The 19,943-nt window shown below is 53.4% G+C and overlaps 1 protein-coding gene across 1 annotated transcript in view; it reads left to right on the top strand.

Annotated features, from left to right (window-relative positions):
• The window catches only part of GTF2IRD1 (GTF2I repeat domain containing 1), a 150,847-nt gene that overhangs the window by 37,570 nt on the left and 93,334 nt on the right, over nt 1–19,943 (top strand). The window lies entirely within an intron of this gene.

Raw genomic sequence — 19,943 nt, 5'->3', positions numbered from 1 at the left:
TGGGTGACAGAAGAAAAAGAGAGAGCGAGAAGAAAAGAAACTAAAAAAAAAAAAAAAAAAAAGAGAGAGAGAGAGAGGGAAGAAAAGAAACCTCCACTAAGAGGGCCTTAAAAAATAAGGACTTTTGGCTGGGCGCGGTGGCTCACGCCTGTAATCCCAGGACTTTGGGAGGCCGAGGCGGCAGATCACTGAGGTCAGGAGCTCGACATCATCCTGGCCAACGTGGCAAAACCCTGTCTGTACCAAAAATAGAAAAATTAGCCCGGTGTGGTGGTGCACGCCTGTAATCCCATCTACTCAGGAGGCTGAGGCACGAGAATCGCTTCAACCCAGGAGGCAGAGGTTGCAGTGAGCCCAGATTGCGCCTTTTTTTTTTTTTTTTGAGACTGTCTCAAAAAAAAAAAAGAGAAAAGAAAAATAAAAATTAGTTGGGTGTGGTGGTGGGTGCCTGTAGTCCCAGGTACTCAGGAGGCTGAGGCAGGAGGATCTCTGGAATCTGAGAGGCAGAAGTTGCAGTGAGCCGAGATCACACCACTGGACTCAGCCTGGGTGACGAGAGCGAAACTTCATCTCAAAAGAAAGAAAGAAAGAAAGAAATATAGACTTTTGCTGTCTCACCCAAGTCTCATAGACAGTGGATCTGGGGTCATGCAGAGCGAACTTCCTCCACAAGTTTACTCTGCTGTCCTCAGATCCCTTCACCTCCTGGCTCATTCTTTTCATTCCAGTAGTTGGCTGTCATGGTTGGGGGTGTCACCTGCAGGAGAAGGAGGACATCCCTGGTTTCAGTCCCCCCCCCCTTTTTTCTTGGAGATGGAGTCTCGCTCTGTCGCCCAAGTTGGAGTGAAGTGGCGCGATCTCAACTCACTGCAACCTCCACCTCCCAGGTTCATGTGATTCTCCTGCGTCAGCCTCCCGAGTAGCTGGGCTTACAGTGCATGTGTCCCCACACCCAGCTAATTTTTGTATTTTTAATAGAGACAGGGTTTCACCATGTTGGCCAGGCTGGTCTCAAACTGCTGACCTCAGGTGGTCCTCCTGCCTTGGCCTCCCAAAGTGCTGGGATGACAGGTGGAGCCACCGTGCCCAGCCTGGTTTCAGTCCCTTTCTAAGGGCAAGGACAGCTCTCCCAGAAGTCCCTCATGTCTCAGTGGCCAGAATTGGGTTCCGGCTCTCCTTACACCTGTCTGAGCTAGGGGAAAAGGAGTGCCTTGCTCTGAGCCTTGGAGAATCACCAAATTCTCTCCAAGGATTAGGAGGACCCAGCTGTCCCAAACACCAGTTGTCAGGACAACCCAGGCAAAGATTGCCCCATCTGTAGATGCCAGGACACATGGGGGGGACTCTGGTAGTAAGGAGGGGGCAGAGGACTTGGAGGAGAGCCTTTGGGGTCAAATCCAGGACTGGAACTCAGGTATTTTTGACAGGGTCTAAGTCTGTCCCCTAGGTTGGACTGCAGTGCTGCAGTCATAGCTCATTACGGCCTCGACCTCCTGGGCTCAAGCGATCCTCCTGCCTCAGCCTCCTGAGTATCTGGGACAGTAGGCATGCACCACCACACCTGGCTAACTTTTTAATTTTTTTGTAGAAATGGGGTCTCACTGTGTTGCCCAGGCTGATCTTTAACTCATGGGCTGGATCCTCCTGCCTTGGCCTCCCAAAGCACTGGGATTACAGGCATGAGCCGCTGCACCCAGTGAGACCCCAGGTGTTTTAACTATGACCCCAGACTGCCTTCTGCTGCACTGTGGATGGGTGTGAGACCCCCTCCCGCTGCCCAGCCCAGAGCCCGGCCTGAACAGATATGAATGGAAGGCCAGGGCTGTGGCTGGCAATACTCTCCCTTGCTGCAATGAGAGTGGGGAGGGGGCAGGAATCCAGGACCTCCGGGCCACTGCGTCCCCACTGGGGAGCCTCTGGGACAGGAGAGGGGGTATTCAGAGGGAGGCTGGGGCTGCTGGGGAGAAAGGATACCCTCCCTTCCAGAAGGGGAGAAATTTCTTTTTTGTTTGTTCTCTCAGTCTTCTTTTTCAAGAAATAAGCATATGGCAGCGGATGGTGCGGGGGCCGTGTTTGGGTGGGGTGTGTGCCTGCCTTTGCCTTTTACGTGGTTGGGTGTATTTTTTTTTTCTCCGTCAGCTCCAACGCCCCAGCTGGTCCATGGGGCAGTGAGACTTGAATCACAGAGGCGCTTTCCTGGTGTCCAGAAAAATCCAGCTCTTGCTAGTGGCGCTTCCAAGGGGGAAGAGGTTGGGGAGCTAGCTCTCCAGCAAACCCAGGCTGAGCTTTGCAGAGGTCTGAGTGTCCAAGGGGCTGAGGGTGTGGACTGTCTTTGGGAGGTTGGATACAGCCAGTGAAGGAGCCGGTGTTCATTTCCTGAAGCTTCTGTAACACGGACCACAGACCTGGTGCCTTAAAAGAACAGAAATTTCAGGCAGGTGCAGTGGCTCACGCCTGTAATCCCAGCACTTTGGGAGGCCAAGGTGGATGGTGGATTGTCTGAGGTCAGGAGTTTGAGACCAGCCTGACCAACATGGTGAAACCCTGTCTCTACTAAAAATACAAAATTAGCTGGGTGTGGTGGCGCACACCTGTAATCTCAGCTACTCGGGAGGCTGAGGCAGGAGACGCCCTTGAACCTGGGAAGCAGAGGTTGCGGTGAGCCAAGATCATGCCATTGCATGCCAGCCTGGGCAGCAAGAACGAAACTCGGTCTCAAAAAAAAAAAAAAAAAAAAAAAAGAACAGAAATTTCAGGCCGGGCACAGTGGCTCGTGCCTGTAATCCCAGCACTTTGGGAGGCCGAGGCAGGTGGATCGCTTGAGGTCAGACATTCAAGACCATTCTGGCCAACATGGTGAAACCCCGTCTCTACTAAAAATACAAAAATTAGCCAGGCATGGTGGCAGGCACCTGTAGTCCGAGCCACTGGGAGGCTGAGGCAGGAGAATCACTTGCACCCAGGAGGCGGAGGTTGTAGTGAGCCGAGATCCCGCCACTGCACTCCAGCCTGGTGACAGAGTGAGGGAAATAACAAATTTCTTCTTCTTTAGCTTCTATTTTAGGTTCAGAGGTACAAGTGCAGGTCTGGGACATAGGTACATTTGTGTCATGGGCTTTGTTGTACAGATTCTTTTTCACCCAGGTATTAAGCCCAGTACCCAAATAGTGCTTTCTTTTGACCCACTCCCTCCTCCCACCCTCCACCTTCTGACAGGCTCCAGTGTGCGTTGTTCCCATCTTTGTGTCCATGTGTTCTCATTGTTCAGTTCCCACTTATAAATGAGAACATGCAGGTAGTTTTCTGTCCCTGTGTTAGTTTGCTGAGGATAATGGCCTCCAGCTCCATCCATGTCCCTGCAAAGAATGTGATTTAGCTCTTTTTGCTGGCTGCATAGTATTCCATGGTGTAATGTACCACATTTTCTTTATCCAGTCTATCATTGATGGGCATTTGGGTTGATTCCATGTCTTTGCTGTTGTGAATAGTGCTGCAGTGAACATACACGTGCATGTGTCTTTACTGTAGAATGATTTATGTTCTTTTGGGTATATATCCAGTAGGGGATTGCTGGGTCAAACGGTATTTCTGTCTTTTGGTTTTTGAGGAATCACCACGCTGTCTTCCACAATGGCTGAACTCATTTACAATCCCAACAGTGTGTAAATTGTTGCTTTTTCTCCACAACCTCGCCAGCATCTGTTATTTGCTTGTTTGTTTTTGGTTTTGTTTTGAGACGGAGTCTCACTCTGTTGCCCAGGCTAGAGTGTGGTGTTGTGATCTCAGCTCACTGCAGCCTCCACCTCCTGGGTTCAAGCGATTTTCCTGCCTCAGCCTTCCGAGTAGCTGAAATTACAGACATGCACCACCACGCCCGGCTAATTTTTTTTTTTTTTTTTTTAAGCAGAGACAGAGTTTCACCATGTTAGCCAGGCTGGTCTTGAACCCCTGACCTCAGGTGACCCGCCTGTCTCAGCCTCCTGAAGTGCTGGGATTATAGGTGGGAGCCACTGTGCCCGGCCCAGCATCTGTCATTTTTTGACTTTAATAACAGCCATTCTGACTGGTGTGAGATGGTATCTCGTTGTGGTTGTGGTTTGCAGTTCACTAATGATCAGTGGCGTCGAGCCTTTTTTCATATGATTGTTGGCTGCATGTAGACCGCCTTTTGAAAAGCGTCTGTTCATGTCCTTTGCCCATTTTTTTTTTTTTTTGAGACGGTTGAGACGGATTTTCACTCATGTTACCCAGGCTGGAGTGCAATGGCGCGATCTCGGCTCACCGCAACCTCCGCCTCCTGGGTTCAGGCAATTCTCCTGCCTCAGCCTCCTGAGTAGCTGGGACTACAGGCACGCGCCACCATGCCCAGCTAATTTTTTGTATTTTTAGTAGAGACGGGGTTTCACCGTGTTGACCAGGATGGTCTCGATCTCTTGACCTCATGATCCACCCGCCTCGGCCTCCCAAAGTGCTGGGATTACAGGCTTGAGCCACCGCGCCCGGCCTTTGCCCATGTTTTTATGAGAACAACACAAATTTCTCTTCTCACAGTTCTGGAGGCCAAAGGTCCAAAATCATTACCATTGGGCCGAAATCAAGGTGCCCGCAGTGCCATCCTCCCTCCAGAGGCTCTCAGGGGGAGTCTGTTGCTGGCCCCTTCTAGCTCCTGGGGGCTGCCAGCACTCCCAGGCTTGCGGCTGCATCACTCCAATCTTCAAGGCGAGCATCTTCCAATCTCTCTCCACTTCATCTTCACTGGGACTGCTCTTCTGTGTGGACGTCCAGTCTTCCTCTACCCTATTAAAAAATATTTTTTGTAGAGATGGGGTCTTGCCTTATTGCCCCAGCAAGTCACAAACTCTTAGCCTCAAGTGATCCTCTTGACTCGAAGTGATCCTCCTGCCTTGGCCTCCCAAAGCCCTGGGATTACAAGCATGAGCCACAGTGCCTGGCTATGACCTCTTCTTTTCTTTTGAGATGGGGACTAGCCACAGTGCCTGGCTATGACCTCTTCTTTTCTTTTGAGATGGGGACTGGGTTGCTCGGGCTGGAGGGCAGTGATGTGATCTCAGCTCACAGCATCCTTGACCTCCAGGGTTCAAGGGATCCTCCCATCTCAGCCTCCTGAGTAACTGGGACTACAGGCATGCACCACCACGCTCGGCTAATTTTTATTTTTTGTAGAGATGGGGGTCTCACCATGTTTCCCAGGCTGGCCCCAAACTCCTGGGCTCAAGTGATCTTCCCACCTTTCAGCCTCCCAAAGTGCTGGGCTTACAAGTATGAGCCACCGCACCGGGCCATGACCTCTTCTTATAAGGATGCATGTGATGGCATTTAGAACCTCCCCAGCTAAGCCGGAATAATCCCGCTATCTCAAGATCCTTAATCACAACCGCAGAGTGATTTTGCCGTACAGGGTAACACAGGCTCCAGGGATTAGGATGTGGCTGTCTTTTGGGGTCATTTTAGAGCCTGTCTCAGGTCTCTAAGGGAGAGGAGTCGTTCTAGTAGACGGGTCCTCCTGTGACAGATACTGGCCAGGTAAAGGAGGCAAATAGAAGATCCCAGCTGACCCACCTCGGCTCTGTTCCACATTGAGGGGACCTTGTTCTCATTCATGTGGTCCCCCTAAGCCATCTGTCTAGGCTGGAGTGCAGTGTCGTGATCTTGGCTCACTGCAGCCTTGACCTCCTGGGCTCAGGGGATCCTCCCATCTCAGCCTCCCAAGTAGCTGGGACTGCAGGCATGCGCCACCACACTCAGCTAATTTTTTAATTTTTTTGTAGAGATGGGGTCTTGCCATATTGCCCAGGCTGGTCACGAACTCCTGAGCTCAAGCCACGTCCACTGTCCCAAACAGCTGCCCCACCTTGGAGGGTACAGCAGCATCAGCCTCGCGCGCCCTCAGGGTGTATCCGTTATTTATCTCGGACCGCGTAGACCAAGAGTAGCTCAAACTTAGCAGTGTCAAACAGCAGTCATGTCTTCTTTTACTCTTTGCGGTTTGAGAGTTGTCTGGGCTTTCTAGATGGATCTTACTCAGTCTCTCCTACCGTTGCAACCAAAAGGTTGCCGGCAGGAGTTGGAGGCTGCAGCGAGCTATGATCGCACCACAGCGCTCCAGCCTGGGCAGCAGAGCAAGACCCCGTCTCTCAGTAAAGAGGAAGTGGGGCTTGAGGTCATTTTGAAGACATTTCACTTGCTGGCTCAGGTCCCAAGCCAAGGAAGAGCTGGGGCCTCTCGGGCATCTCTGATGGCCCTTGGCCTCTCCGCCACGGCGGCACGCGATGCCTGAGCTTCCCACGTGTCGGCTCAGCGTCCAGGGGCAAGGGTCTGAGAGTGAGTGAGCGAGCAACTGGGGAAGTTTAGCGCCCTTGGGGACCTGGCTGCAGAGGTCACCTGGTGGCATTGCCCACACACGCTGTTGGTTCAGAGGGGGTCCTTATTCAAATCATGTTCAAGAGGAGAGAATTAGATAACAGTATTTGTTGGGAGAAGTTTACAGAACTTAATTATTTATTTATTTCGCTTTGGGAGGCCGAGGTGGGAAGAGCCCTTGAGCTCAGGAGTTCAAGACCAGCCTGGGCAGCATAGGGAGACCCCATTTCTATTTAAAAAAACTAAAAGAGGCTGGGCTCAGTAGCCCACGCCTGTAATCCCAGCACTTTGGGAGGCCAAGTTAGGTGAATCATGAGGTCAGGAGATTGAGACCATCCTGGCTAACATGGTGAAACCTGGTCTCTACTAAAAATACAAAATATTAGCCAGGTGTGGTGGCACATGCCTGCAGTCACAGCTGCTAGGAGGCTGAGGCAGGAGAATCACTTGAACCTGGGAAGCAGAGGTTGCAGTGAGCTGAAATCACGCCACTGCACTCCAGCCTGGGTGACAGAGCAAGACTCTCTCAAAAAAAAGAACGTATTTATTTAGAGACAGGGTCTCACTGTCACCCAGGCTGGAGCCCAGTGGTGTGATCACAGCTCACTATAGCCTCACTTCCTGGGCCCAAGTGGTCCTCTTGCCTCAGCCTCCCGAGTAGCTGGGACTACAGGTATGCACCACCATGCCTGGCTAATTTTTAAAATTTTCTTGTAGAGATGGAGGTCTCATGTTGCTTAGTCTGGTCTCAAACTCCTGGCCTCAAGCGATCTCAACGTGGTGGATTACAGGCGTGAGCCGCCGCCCCTGGCCTGAGAATGTGTTGTCAGATTTGAAAGCACTGCGGGAAGATGGCCAGAGAAGAGGCCCCAGGGCCCCAGAACGGGGGTGCTTCTGCCAGATGGCTTCCAGGGGTCTCAGTACCCAGGTGTCTGGGGTGGGAGAGTGGGTGACAGGCTTTTGGTGGACGTGTCCCCTTCTGGAAGAGAGGGACAGGGCCCTCCAAAGCCCAGGCCCAGGCTCTGGGCTGAGGCTAGGAAAGTCTCAGAGCATTTCCCACTGGACAGCCCCAGAATCCAACCGCAGTCCGTGCCAGGAGCACTTTGGTGTTTTACCCCACAGCCCACCAGCCCCACGCAGACGCCACACCCCATCGGGCTCACTCACGCCCTAGCACCTTTGCCCGAGCTGTCCCCTCTGTCTGGACTGCCCCATCCTTCACCTCCCGCCTTCTTCATGTCTCCTGATTCTTCCAAACCTGCGTCAACGGCTTCGCCCTTCGGAGGCCTTTCCAGGCCGCCTTCTCTGCAGCAGGCCCGGGCACATGCAGTTGAAAGCAAGGAGCCGGTGCACGGGGCTCTGACGCCTCCACACCCTGGAGGGGGAGGGAAGGAGGAGGTGAGGGAGCCCAGCCAAGGGGCACAACAGGAGGTGGGGACGAGCCTGCAGCAGCTAAGAGGGAGCCAGGAGCAGGGAAGGGCATCTCTTAAAAAGCGCACAGCAGGTGCGAAGGCCTGAGTGACAGTGCAGGGCCTGCAGGCTGGAGTGCAGGGCTCGGGAGGGAAGACGGGCTCAGCTTGCTCTGTGGTGTGACTCCTGTTAGGACCATGAGGCTGAGGTCATGCCCCGGCCACCTTCTCTGTGAAGGGTTTCACTGCATTCAGACTGCTGGGACTGGACCCAGGAGGACTTGCACTAGTGTGTGCGTGTGTGTGTGTGTGTGTATGAGTGTGTATGTATGTGTGCGGGCACGTGTGTGTGTGCATATGTGTGGACTTGCATGAGTGTGCATGCATGTGTGTACATGTGAGTGTGTGAATGCATGTGCGCATACATGTAAGCATGGGAGTGTGCATGTGTATATGTGTGTTGGGTATGCATGGGGGTGTGCATGTGGGTGTGCATGCATCTGTGTGTACATGTATGTGTGTGCACATGAGTGCCTGTGGTGTGCATGTGTGCATGGGTATGTGTGGGGGTGTGTGTGTGAGTGCATGCATGTGTGTGTACATGTGAATGTATGTGTGTGCACATGAATGCATATGTGTAAGTGTGCAATGTGTATATGCATGTGGGTGTGTGTACATGTATGTACATGTGGGTGTGCGTGGGGGGGGAGTATGTGGGGGAGTGCACGTGTGTTGGTATGTGTGTGGGGGGAGTATGTGGGAGAGTGTGCATGTGTGTGGGTGTGTGGGTGTGCATGTGTGGGTGTGTGGGTGTGCATGTGGGTATGTGTGTGTGCGTGTAGGGGGAGTATGTGGGGGAGTGCACGTGTATTGGTATGTGTGTGGGGGAGTATGTGGGAGAGTGTGTATGTGTGGGGGTGTGTGTGGGGGGGTGTGCGGGTGTGCATGTGGGTATGTGTGTGCGTGTGGGGGGAGTATGTGGGGGAGTGTGCATGTGTGTGTGTAGGCGTGTGCGTTTGTGTGCATGGCAGAGTGTGCATGAGTGTGCATGCATCTGTGTGTTGAGTTGCTGGTGCTCACACTCACCTCTGGGGCAGAGATGTGCCTGTCAGGTGCCCCTTCCTCTGTCCACCCCATTCCACTGAGGGTCCTCTGTCCTCTGTCCACCCCATTCCACTGAGGGTCCTCTGTCCTCTGTCCACCCCATTCCACTGAGGGTCCTCAGTAGTCTCAGGAGTGACACCCCGCAGTGGACGATGACAACAAACAAACACTTCCTCTTTTAGTTTTTTTAGTTTTTTTTCCATTTTAAAAAATTGTATTGAGGCCGGGCATGGTGGCTTATGCCCATAATCCCAGCACGTTGGGAGGCTGAGGTGGGATGGTCGTTCGAGGCCAGGCACTCAAGGCCAGCCTGGGCAGCATAGCAAGACCGCATCTCTACAAAAAATTTTAAAATTAGCCAGGCACGGTGGCGCACACCTGTAGTCCCAGCTGCATAGAAGGCTGAGGTGGGAAGATGGCTTGAACCCAGGATTTGTTTCTTTTTGAGACGGAGTCTCGCTGTGTCACCCAGGCTGGAGTGCAGTGGCGAGATCTTAGCTCACTGCAACCTCCGCCTCCTGGGTTCAAACGATTCTTCTGCCTCAGCCTCTGGAGTAGCTGGGACTACAGGTGCACACCACCATGCCCCGCTAATTTTTGTATTTTTAGTAGAGACGGGGTTTTGCCATATTGGCCAGGCTGGTCTCAAACTCCAGACCTCGTGATCCGCCCGCCTCGGCCTCCCAAAGTGCTGGGATTACAGGTGTGAGCCGCCGTGCCCGGCCTTCCTGTGTTTCTACAGCAGGTATCCTGGTGGGTGTGAGGCGTAGTTTAGATTTGCATTTTGCTAATCTTTACTGGAGCGGGGATCTTTTCGTGTGCTTTTTGGGCATCTGTACATCTTCTTAGGGGAAAGGTCTTCTCAAGTCATTTGCCCATTGTTTAATCAGATGGTGATGATGATGATGATCGTTTTTAGAGCTGAGGTCTTGCTGTGTTGCCCAGGCTGGTCTCGAGCTCCTGGCCTCAAGTGATCCTCTCACCTCGGCCTCCCAAAGTGCTAGGATCATGAGTGTGAGTCACTGCGCCAGTCTTTGCTGTTGACTTTTAGGAGGTGTCTGCATATCCTGGATATTAATCCTCATCAGATATACTATTTGCCAATATTTTCTCCCATATTATGGGTTGCCTTTTTACTCTGTTGATTCTGCCCCAAACTTCTCTTTACTCATAGAGCAAAGGCTGTGTCTCTCTAAGCCAAGTTTCTTCCCCTTGCTTCTCTCCATGGAAACAACAGTATTATCCTTCCACTCGTGTACCCAGAGAACTCCTATTCACTCTTCAAAACCCATCTCAACAGTCCTCAATTCAGGGAAGCCTTGTTTGTCAGGCCCCTCCTCCCCCAAAACTAATTAAATAAAACGTTTAAATAAAACGTAGGCAACCCCTTTCCCCAGTGTCAAGCTCAGCTCCTCCGCTTGTCCTTCTTCCATGCTCCTGTAATTCTTTTTTTTTTTTTTTTTGAGATGGAGTCTAGCTCTGTCACCCCAGCTGGAATGCAGTGGCTCGATCTCGGCTCACTGCAACCTCTGCCTCCCCCGTTTGAGCAATTCATCTGCCTCAGCCTCCTGAGTAGCTGGGACCACAGGCATGTGCCACCATGCCTGGCTAATTTTTTTGTACTGTAGTAGAGACAGGGTTTCACCGTGTTAGCCAGGATGGTCTCCATCTCCTGACCTCATGATCCTCCCAAACTGCTGCGATTACAGGCGTGAGCCACTGCGCCCAGCCTCTTTTTTTATTTATTTTTATTTTTTTGAGATGGAGTCTCGCTCTTGTTACCCAGGCTGGAGTGCAATGGGGCGATCTCGGCTCACCGCAACCTCCGTCTCCTGGGTTCAGGCAATTCTCCTGCCTCAGCCTCGTGAGTAGCTGGGATTACAGGCACGCGCCACCATGCCCAGCTGATATTTTGTATTTTTAGTAGAGACGGGGTTTCACCATGTTGACCAGGATGGTCTCGATCTCTTGACCTCGTGATCCACCCGCCTCGGCCTCCCAAAGTGCTGGGATTACAGGCTTGAGCCACCGCGCCCGGCCCTCTCTTTTTTTATTTTTAAGATGGAGTCTCGCTCTGTCACCCTGGCTGGAATGCAGTGGCGTGATCTCAGCTCACTGCAACCTCCCATTCCCAGGTTCAAGCAATGCTCCTGCCTCAGCCTCCCTAGTAGCTGGGATACAGGTGTGCACCACCACACCCAGCTAATTTTTTGTATTTTTAGTAGAGACGAGGTTTCACCATGTTGGCCAGGCTGGTCTCAAACTCCTGACCTCAAGTGATCCACCCGCCTCGGCCTCCCAAGGTACTGGGATTATAGGCATGAACCACCGCACCCAGCCTGGTCCTGTAATCCTCTCTGGCACCCTGGCCCTGTAAGCTGGAGGAGGGCAGTTGGGGCCTGGCACAGAGCAGCCCCTGGTAGGTGTTGAGTGGATGAGTGTGGGTGGGGAGGGGAGGCCGGGGAAGGCGCCCAGGCTGTGTTCCCCCCACCCCCCGCCCTGCCATGCTTCCAGCTCCTGCTGAGCTCTTGCAGGGTGGTCCTTTCCCATTTACAGCCACTGCCTTGCTCTAGGTCCCAGCCGACGGCCCGGCAGAAGTGTCCTCTATGTTCTTACCCAGTATGGCCTAGGCAGGAGCCAGTAAGCACAGGGAATGAGCATAGCCCTGAGGTGTCAAAAGTGTGTGAGGGACAGAGGGAGGGCGAGAGGGAGGGAGGGAGCAATGAATGAGTGCACACACAAAGGAATGAATGAATGCACATAAAGGAATGCATGCACACACCAAAGAATGAATGAATTTATAAATGCAAAGGAATTAATGCGCACAAAGGAATGCATGCAAACACCAAGGAATGAATGAATGCACACACAAAGGAATGAACGGGTGAATGTACACACCAAGGAATTAGTGAATGAATGCACATACAAAGGAATGAGTCAATGTAGGAACATGCCACTTGTGGGGAGTGCAAAGGCCTGAAGAGACCCTGGTCAAGGGGTCCCACGTGTGCCCCTGCTGCTTAGGGACCTGGACATGCCGGTGCATGGGAGCAGGGCTTGGGCTTGGGCTGAACTGGCTCACAGGTGACTCATCAAGTGTCGCAAATGACCTTGAGCAGCAGGCTTCCCTCCCGAGCCTTAGCCCCCCTAGATGTAACATGGATGAGAAGAACCACCTCATGGTGCTTTTCTGAAAATTCGGTGGGCCAGACACGGTGGCTCATGCCTGTAATCTCAGCACTTCAGGAGGCGAAGGTGGTTGGATCACTTGAGCTCAGGAGTTGGAGACAAGGCTGGGAAATAGTGAGACCCTATCTGTTTTGTTAAAAACACAAAAAAGAAAATTCACTGGGGTGACGGGTGCGCCAGTTCTAGAGCTGTGACATTTGTTTCTTTGGTTCAACACCGAGCCAGTTCAAACAAGCGACACCCCCAGCCAGTGGGCCAGGCCTCTCCGTGTCACTCTGGCTGAGGTCGTGTGTGTGTGTGTGTGTGTGTGTGTGTGTGTGTGTGCGTGTGTGTGTGTGTGTGTGTAGTCCCTCCCAAAGTGCTGGGACTACAGGCGTGAACCACCACGCCCGGCCTAAAATTTTTATTTTTAGAGGCAGGGTGTTGCTCTGTCGCCCAGGCTGGAGTGCACGGACACATCACAGCTCACCGCAGCCTTGAACTCCTGGGCTCAAGCAATCCTCCTGCCACAGCCTCCTGCGTAGCTGGGACCACAGTTGTGCATACCCGTGCCTGGCTAATTTTTTTTTTTCAGAGGTGGGGTCTTGCTATGTTGCCCAGGCTTGTACACTCCTGCTTCTGTATGTATGTATGCATGTATGTATGTATCCTCATTTTAGAAAATGATTTCATTGAATCTTTCTTTACGCACAGACTTCTCTGAAGCTCTGGGGACACTTAGGGGGAAGAGGAAGGGAGGGCTCTAGATACCCTCTAGGGCCACATTGGCGCTGGGTGCAGGACAAGCCGAGGCAGGAGAAACAGACCCTGCTGAGGGGTCTCCTCTTTCCCTCCTCCCTGGGTCCCAGCTGGGTGGTCTCCCCCATTCACTGCCGGCCAGGGTTGGGCAGTGCATGACCGCTGTGCCATCGTTCCAGGGGGAAGGGCCTGAAGGCTGCTCGTGGGGTGATGGGAACCCAGATTGAGTTGGGGTGACCTGAGCTGAGGTTTCAGCTTTTCCACATCCTGGCGGTGGGGCCTTCGGGTGGGAGTCCCTCCTCCGTAAAATGAGAGCTTGTGAGAATTAAACTGGTCCCGGCATTAAGGAAACAGCCCCATGACTCCTTCCCTCTTTCCCTCCAGAGGGGGCGGTCCTTGAGCTCTACTGAGCCCACGCCAGTGAGAGTCGTGGCAGAGCCCCTGGGCCGGTGCCAAGGCCATGCCACCTTGGCACTTAGGGTTTTGGCTCCAGGCCCCTTTGGGTGTCCTCTCTGTGAAGGGCATCTAAGGCAGTGGGTAAGGGCGGGGAGTTTGGTTTTTGGGGTTTTTTTTTTTTTTGCCTTGTTTTGGTTTGGTTTGGTGTTTTCTTTTTTTGAGACAGAGTCTTGCTCTGTCACCCAGGCTGGAGTGCAGTGGCGTGATCTCAGCTCACTGCAACCTCCACTTCCTGAGTTCAAGAGATTCTCCTGCCTCGGCCACCTGAGTGACTGGGACTACAGGCACCCATCACTGTGCCTGGCTAATTTTTGTATTTTTAGTAGATGCGGGGTTTTGCCACGTTGGCCAGGCTGGTCTCTAACGCCTGACCTCAAGGGATCCACGTGCCTCACAGTGCTGGGATGACAGGCCTGAGCCACACGCCCGGCCTTTGTTGTTTTGAGGTAGGGTCTTGCTGTGCCTCCCAGGCTGTAGTGCAGGGGCAAACTCATAGCTCACTGCAGCCTCAGGCTCCTGGCTCAAGTGATCCTCCTGTCTCAGCCTCTTGAGTAGCTGGGACCACAGGCATATGCCCGGCTAATTTATGTATTTTTTGTAGAGACAGGGTTTTGCCATGTTTCCCGGGCTGGTCTTGAACTCCTGGCCTCAAGCTGTCCTCCCACCCTGGCTTCCCAGAGTGCTAGAATTATAGGTGTGAGCCACTACTCACCAGGAGGGGAGCATTTTACATGGGCCGAGCTGGGAGCTTTGTCTTAGCCTTGGTCTTCTGTCTACATGCCCTTTTCCCACCTCCCACTAGGCTGCTCTTCACTGGGGTAGATGGGTCAGAACCAGCCAGCGGGAACACGTATTTCCCCAGACATCCAGGCTTGGGCATCGGAGCAGGCTCACACCCGTTAGCTCACTCTGCTGCCTCCTAGCCGGCCCTGAGCGCCGGGTGCAGGGTGTTTGGGATGGGAAACTGCAGCTGGATTTCTGACAGTTCACCGTCACCCTGCCCTAGGACTGGCTAGAAAGTGGGCTCTCTGGGCCAGACTCCTATGGAGTCCCCCAGCCTGGAGGCAGCCCTGCCTTGGGTCAGGGCAGCACTGACTCAGACGTGGCCACAGTGCTTGGCTAATCTTTGGCTCGGGGTCCGGGCTGGCTTCCAGCTCTCTGCGGCGGCAAATCTGCTGCTGTCTGGGCAAGACACAGGGCAGGCGGCGGGCAGGCAGGGAGGCTGAGCTTCTTGGAACCTTGAGTAGGGAACATCCCTGGAGATGCCCTAGGCCCTGCATCTGGCTGGGTGTAAGACTCCCCTGTGAACTTAAAAATACAGCGTCCAGGCCAGGTGCAGTGGCCCACGCCTATAGTCCCAGCACTCTGGGAGGCTGAAGCAGATCACCTGAGGTCAGGAGCTCGAGACCAGCCTGACCAACATGGAGAAACCCCATCTCTACTAAAAATGTAAAATTAGCAGGGCGTGGTGGTGCGTGCCTGCAGTCCCAGCTACTTGGGACGCTGAGGCAGGAGAATCACTTGAACCCGGCAGGCGGAAGTTGTGGTGAGCGGAAATGATGCCACTACACTCCAGCCTGGATGACAGAGTAAGATTCCATCTCAAAAAAAAAAAAAAAAAAACCCTGGGCCCCGCTGCCCAGGGAGCAGTCACCTCTCATGGGGTGGGGCCCAGGAGCCTAGGAGTTGAACAGCAGGTGTGAGCAGCAGCTGAGCCACCTACCGTCCTGGCTTCACAGGTGGGCGGAGCAAACTTTGACGCTGCAAAGTTGACAGGTGTGACAACTCTTCCGCAGCTCACGGACTGTAACCTGGGATCTTCCCAGCGAACGTCCGCCCACCCATCCTAGCTCTGCCTTTTGGGGGCTTCAAGTCTCCTGCAATATTATTATTTTAATAATTTCAACTTTTAGGCCGGGCGTGGTGACTCACACCTGTCATCCCAGCACTTTGGGAGGCCAAGGCAGGGGGATCGTTTGAGGTCAGGAGTTCGGGACCAGCCTGGCCAACATAGGGAAACCCCGTCTCTACTAAAAATACAAACATTAGCCAGACGTGGTGGCAGGTGCCTGTAATCCCAGCTACCTGGGAGGCTGAGGCAGGAGAATTGCTTGAACTCGGGAGGCGGAAGCTGCAGTGAGCCGTGATCACACCACTGCACTCCCGTCTGGGCGACAGTGAGACTCTGTCTCAAAAATAATAATTTTAACTCCTAGTTTAGATTTTGGGGGTACATGTGTGACTTTATTACAAAGGTATATTGCATGATGCTGAGGTTTGGGGTACAATTGATCTTGTCACCCAGGTAGTGAGCATAGCCCCCAATAAGTAGCTTTGGAGCCCCCCCTTTTCCTTCTCTCCCTGCTTTTGGAGGCCTCGGTGTCAGTCATTCCCATCTTTATGTCCATGAGTACCCAACGTTCAACTCCCTCTTACAGGTGAGAACATGTGGAATTTGTTTTTCTGTTCCTGTGTTAATTTGGTTAGGATAATGGTCTCCAGCTACATCCGTGTTGTTGCAAAGGACATGGTCTTGCCCTTTTTTATGGCTGCATAGTATTCCACAGTGCGCGTGCACCACACTTTCTTCATCCGTTCTACTGTTGACGGGCACCTGGGTTGATCCCATGTCTTTGCTACCTTGAATAGTGCTGCAGGGAATAGATGTGTCTGTCACCTTTTTAAGGGAAGTTGACTTTTTGAACCCGAAGGATGTACATTTGGGACATTTCTCTTCCTTGTAAGTGTCTATGTTTTTTGGCTGCTCAGAGACGTGTCTGGGCTCCTGTTCCCGTCGCTCGCTGTGTTGCGGGGTGACCAGCCATCCGAGGTGGCCTGGACTGAGGGGTTTTCCAAGAGACAGAACTTTCTGTCTAAACAGGAAGGCTGAGCTGGGCCCGGTCGGCTGTGTGTCAGCAACGCATGTGAGAGCTGGTCTGTCCCCTGCGTCGCTGTGAATGTGGGAAGCGCGGTCCTCCTGGTGCATGGTGACAGCAAAGACGTGTCTGGAGACAACAGCCCTCTTCCCCGCTGTGCACTGGCTGGGCTTCTCGTCTCTAAAATGGGCAACACTGGAGGAAGGACCATAGCTCATGCGGGCCAATGCTGCCATCAGAATTTTTACTTTTTTTTTTTTTTTTGAGGTGGAGCCTCACTCTTGTCACTCAGGCTGGAGTGCAGTGGCACAATCTCGGCTCACTGTAACCTCCGCCTGCCGGGTTCAAGCAATTCTCCTGCCTTGGCCTCTCAAGTAGCTGGGACTACAGGTGCACGCCACCATGGCTGGCTAATTTTTTATATTTTCAGTAGAGATGGGGTTTCTCCATACTGGCCACGCTGGTCTCGAACTCCTGACCTCGTGATCCACCTATGTCGGCCTCCCAAAGTGCTGGGATTACAGGTGTGAGCCACTGCACCCTGCCAACTTTTTAAAATTTTTTTAATGAAATGTCACTGTGTTGCCCAGGCTGGAATACAGTGGTGCCATCTCGGCTCACTGCAACCTCCGCCTCCTGGGTTCCAGTGATTCTCCTGCCTCAGCCTCCCGAGTAGCTGGGATTACAGGTGCGTGCCACCATGCCCGGCTGATTTTTGTATTTTTAGTAGAGTCCAGGTTTCACCGTGTTGTCCAGGCCGGTCTCGAACTCCTGACCTCAAGGGATGTGCCTGCTTCACCCTCTCAAAGCACTGGGATTACAGACGTGAGCCACCGCACCCAGCCCTGCTATCAGAATTTTTATTTTTTATTTAAGAGACAGGGTCTTGCTCTGTCGCCCAGGCTGGAGTGCAATGGCACCAGCATAGCTCACTACAGCCTCAAGCTCCTTGGCTCAGGTAATCCTCCCACCTCAGCCTCCCAAGGTGCCAAGACTGTAAGCGTGAGCATCCGCGCCCAGCCTCTGCCTTCATTTTCTGTTCAGGACCATTCCCACTTTACAAATGAAAAAACGCAGGGTTTCGGGACTCACCCGACGTGGCCCTAGCTGACCCGGGCCCAGGTCTCATCTTCCTCCCATCTCCCCTGCTGCATGCTTGCTCCAGGCACGTGGAATCTGCCTCTCCCTCCATCTGACGCCCTGATCATTTGCAAGGAATGGCCGTCTCTCTCCTCGCTCCCCAGGTGCATCCACCTGGGTTGTGGCTCGGGACAGAGGGTCCTACAAGCCCGGGTGACCGGGACAAGGAGCCAGGGATGGCCCACAGCCCAGCCCCCTTTTGCTCTCTCTCTCTCTCTCTGTGTCCCTCCTTCCTGGAGTCCCTGGTTCCTTCCTAAGTGGATTAGGGCCTTTGCCGGAAGGAGCCGGCCGCTGTCTGGGACCGCCGGGAGGCCAGGGCTGGATTGCAGTCTGGTGCCTCCTGCTTTGCCCTGATTCGATTTGGGCCTCAGCAGCTGGGAGGCTGGCAGCCCTAAGGCCTTTCTGGGAATGGCTCAAGGGACTGGCTGGCAGGGGGTGGCTGGAGGGAGGGGGACGTCTTACAGCCCCCAGGCCGGCAGACCTCTCAGCTGGATCTTTTATGAAGTCCAGTGGCATGCAGGACCCTCCGCAGGCTTCATGCCACGAAGTGTCCCCAGCCGTGGCCACTGGCCACCTCTGGGTTCATCAGCGGGCCCCATCCGTGGCCTGTGTCCCACCCATGGGCCATCATCCCCCCTGCATCCCTTAATACAGCAGATTTCAAGCTTCTATAAAATTGCAACCTGGGAGAAGAAGTGTCTTTTATAAACATTTAGCAGCAAACTCAATATACATTTTGGCCAAACACCCACTGGCCAGTTGTTTAAACAATATTTATCCACAGCTGAGAAGCAGAGGAGAGCCAGAACTGAGGTCGGAGCCGAGCTCTGATGCGTCTCTAATTTCTCGGGATGTTTCTGTCCCTGGGGTTGGACGCCTCTGACCTTGCAAAGTGTGGTGTGCTCTGATACCTGTTCTGTGTCACTGGCCAGTGATCAATAGATCATGACCTCCTGAAAGGCCTGTCTGTGGCTGGGACCGCACGCCTTGGGCCTCATGCACGCTGGGCACCGATCTGGGCCTTGGGTTGCAAACAGTAGCAGGTAGACCTGGTTTCTGCCCTCAGAGAGCTTACGGTCAACAGGGGCTGCTGTGGCAGCAGAAGACACCCCAGGCCTGGTACCCTTTGCGGAGCCAGCGCCACGGTCCTCCTGCTTGGGCCTGCCCTGCCCCGTTGGATGCAGAAACTCCTTGTGTGCAGGTGGGAGACAGGGCAGGTTTACAGGCTCTTTTGGTCCTCAGCTCTGCTCTCTGTCAGCACCCAGCAGAGGCCACATGGAGCGCACTGGGGCTGAGTCCAGAGAGGGAAACTGAGCCGTCCTGCCTCTGCTCTCTGCCTTCTTTGCTTGGATTGGTGCAGGGACAGCTGCCTTGAGGGCAGGCCCTGCCACTGGGACAGCGTGTGGGTGGCCCCTGGGTAGAGAAGGAGAAAAGCAGGGTACAACCAGGGGCTGAGGAAGGCTGATCTTTGTATCTCGTGGGTGCCCAGCTGGGCACTATACCCAGCAAGCCTGCGCCATGCAATGGGAAGCCACAGTTGGGGCCCTGGGCTTGAGGGGGACGATGCAGTTCTGTTCCCCAGCAACCCCATTGCAATGGGACAGAGTCCTGCCCTGGGGAGCCCCCGACCTGAGAGGAGACAGCCTCTTCCCCTCTGTATCTTATGCCCCTGAGGCCAAGTCTCCTGGCTAGGAAGGAAACTGAGGCTGGGAGGCCTGAAGGCTGAAGGCATTGGCCTCGGGAGCACGTGGCTTGGTGCAAAAATGTGACAGACAAGCTCAGAGGCATGTGAAAGGGAGAAGAAGGCATCACCAGCTCCTGACCCAGCTCCGCTTCAGGTCGGGGGCACAGGAGGTGGGCCAGCAGGTTGGACAATTAAAAGCTTTGATGAGGCCAGGTGCGGTGGTTCATGCCTGTAATTCCAACACTTTGGGAGGCCGAGGTGGGTGGATCACATGAGGTCAGGAGTTCAAGACCAGCCTGGCCAACATGGTGAAACCCTGTCTCTACTAAAATTACAAAAATTAGCTGGGTGTGTGGTGGCGCCACCAGGGAGGCTGAGGCAGGAGAATTGCTTGAACCCAGGAAGGGGAGGTTGCAGTGAGCCGACATCATACCACTGCACTCAAGCCTGGGCAACAGAGTGAGACTCTGTCTTAAAATAAAATTTAATTAAAAATTTAAAAAATATTCAGGCTGGGTGCAGTGGCTCTCACCTGTAATCCCAGCACTTTGGGAGGCTGAGGTGGGCAGATCACCTGAGGTCAGGAGCTCAAGACCAGCCTGGCCAACATGGGGAAACACCGTCTCTACTTCTAATACAAAAATTAGCTGGGTATGGTAGCATATGCCTAGTAATCCCAGTTACTAGGGAGGCTGAGGCAGGAGAATCACTTGAACCCGGGAGGTGGGGGTTGCAGTGAGCCGAGATTGCACCACTGCGCTCCAGCCTGGTGTCAGAACGAGACTCTGTCTAAAAAAAAAAAAAGCTTCAAAGACAACCAGCAAATGATGGCAGGGACAGAGAGAACTGAACCCATAGACTAGGGAAGCATGAACATTGGTATATCTGGGAGTGGCACAGCTTAGAGGACCTGGAGCTTGGAGTGTGAGGGGGAACTGGAGTGAGGGACAGCAGACCAGGAAACTA

This window comes from Sapajus apella, unplaced genomic scaffold, assembly GCF_009761245.1.
Source record: "Sapajus apella isolate SASKATOON/1434 unplaced genomic scaffold, GSC_monkey_1.0 scaffold88, whole genome shotgun sequence".
NCBI lineage: Eukaryota > Metazoa > Chordata > Mammalia > Primates > Cebidae > Sapajus > Sapajus apella.
This window is presented reverse-complemented; position numbering and strand designations above follow the sequence as displayed.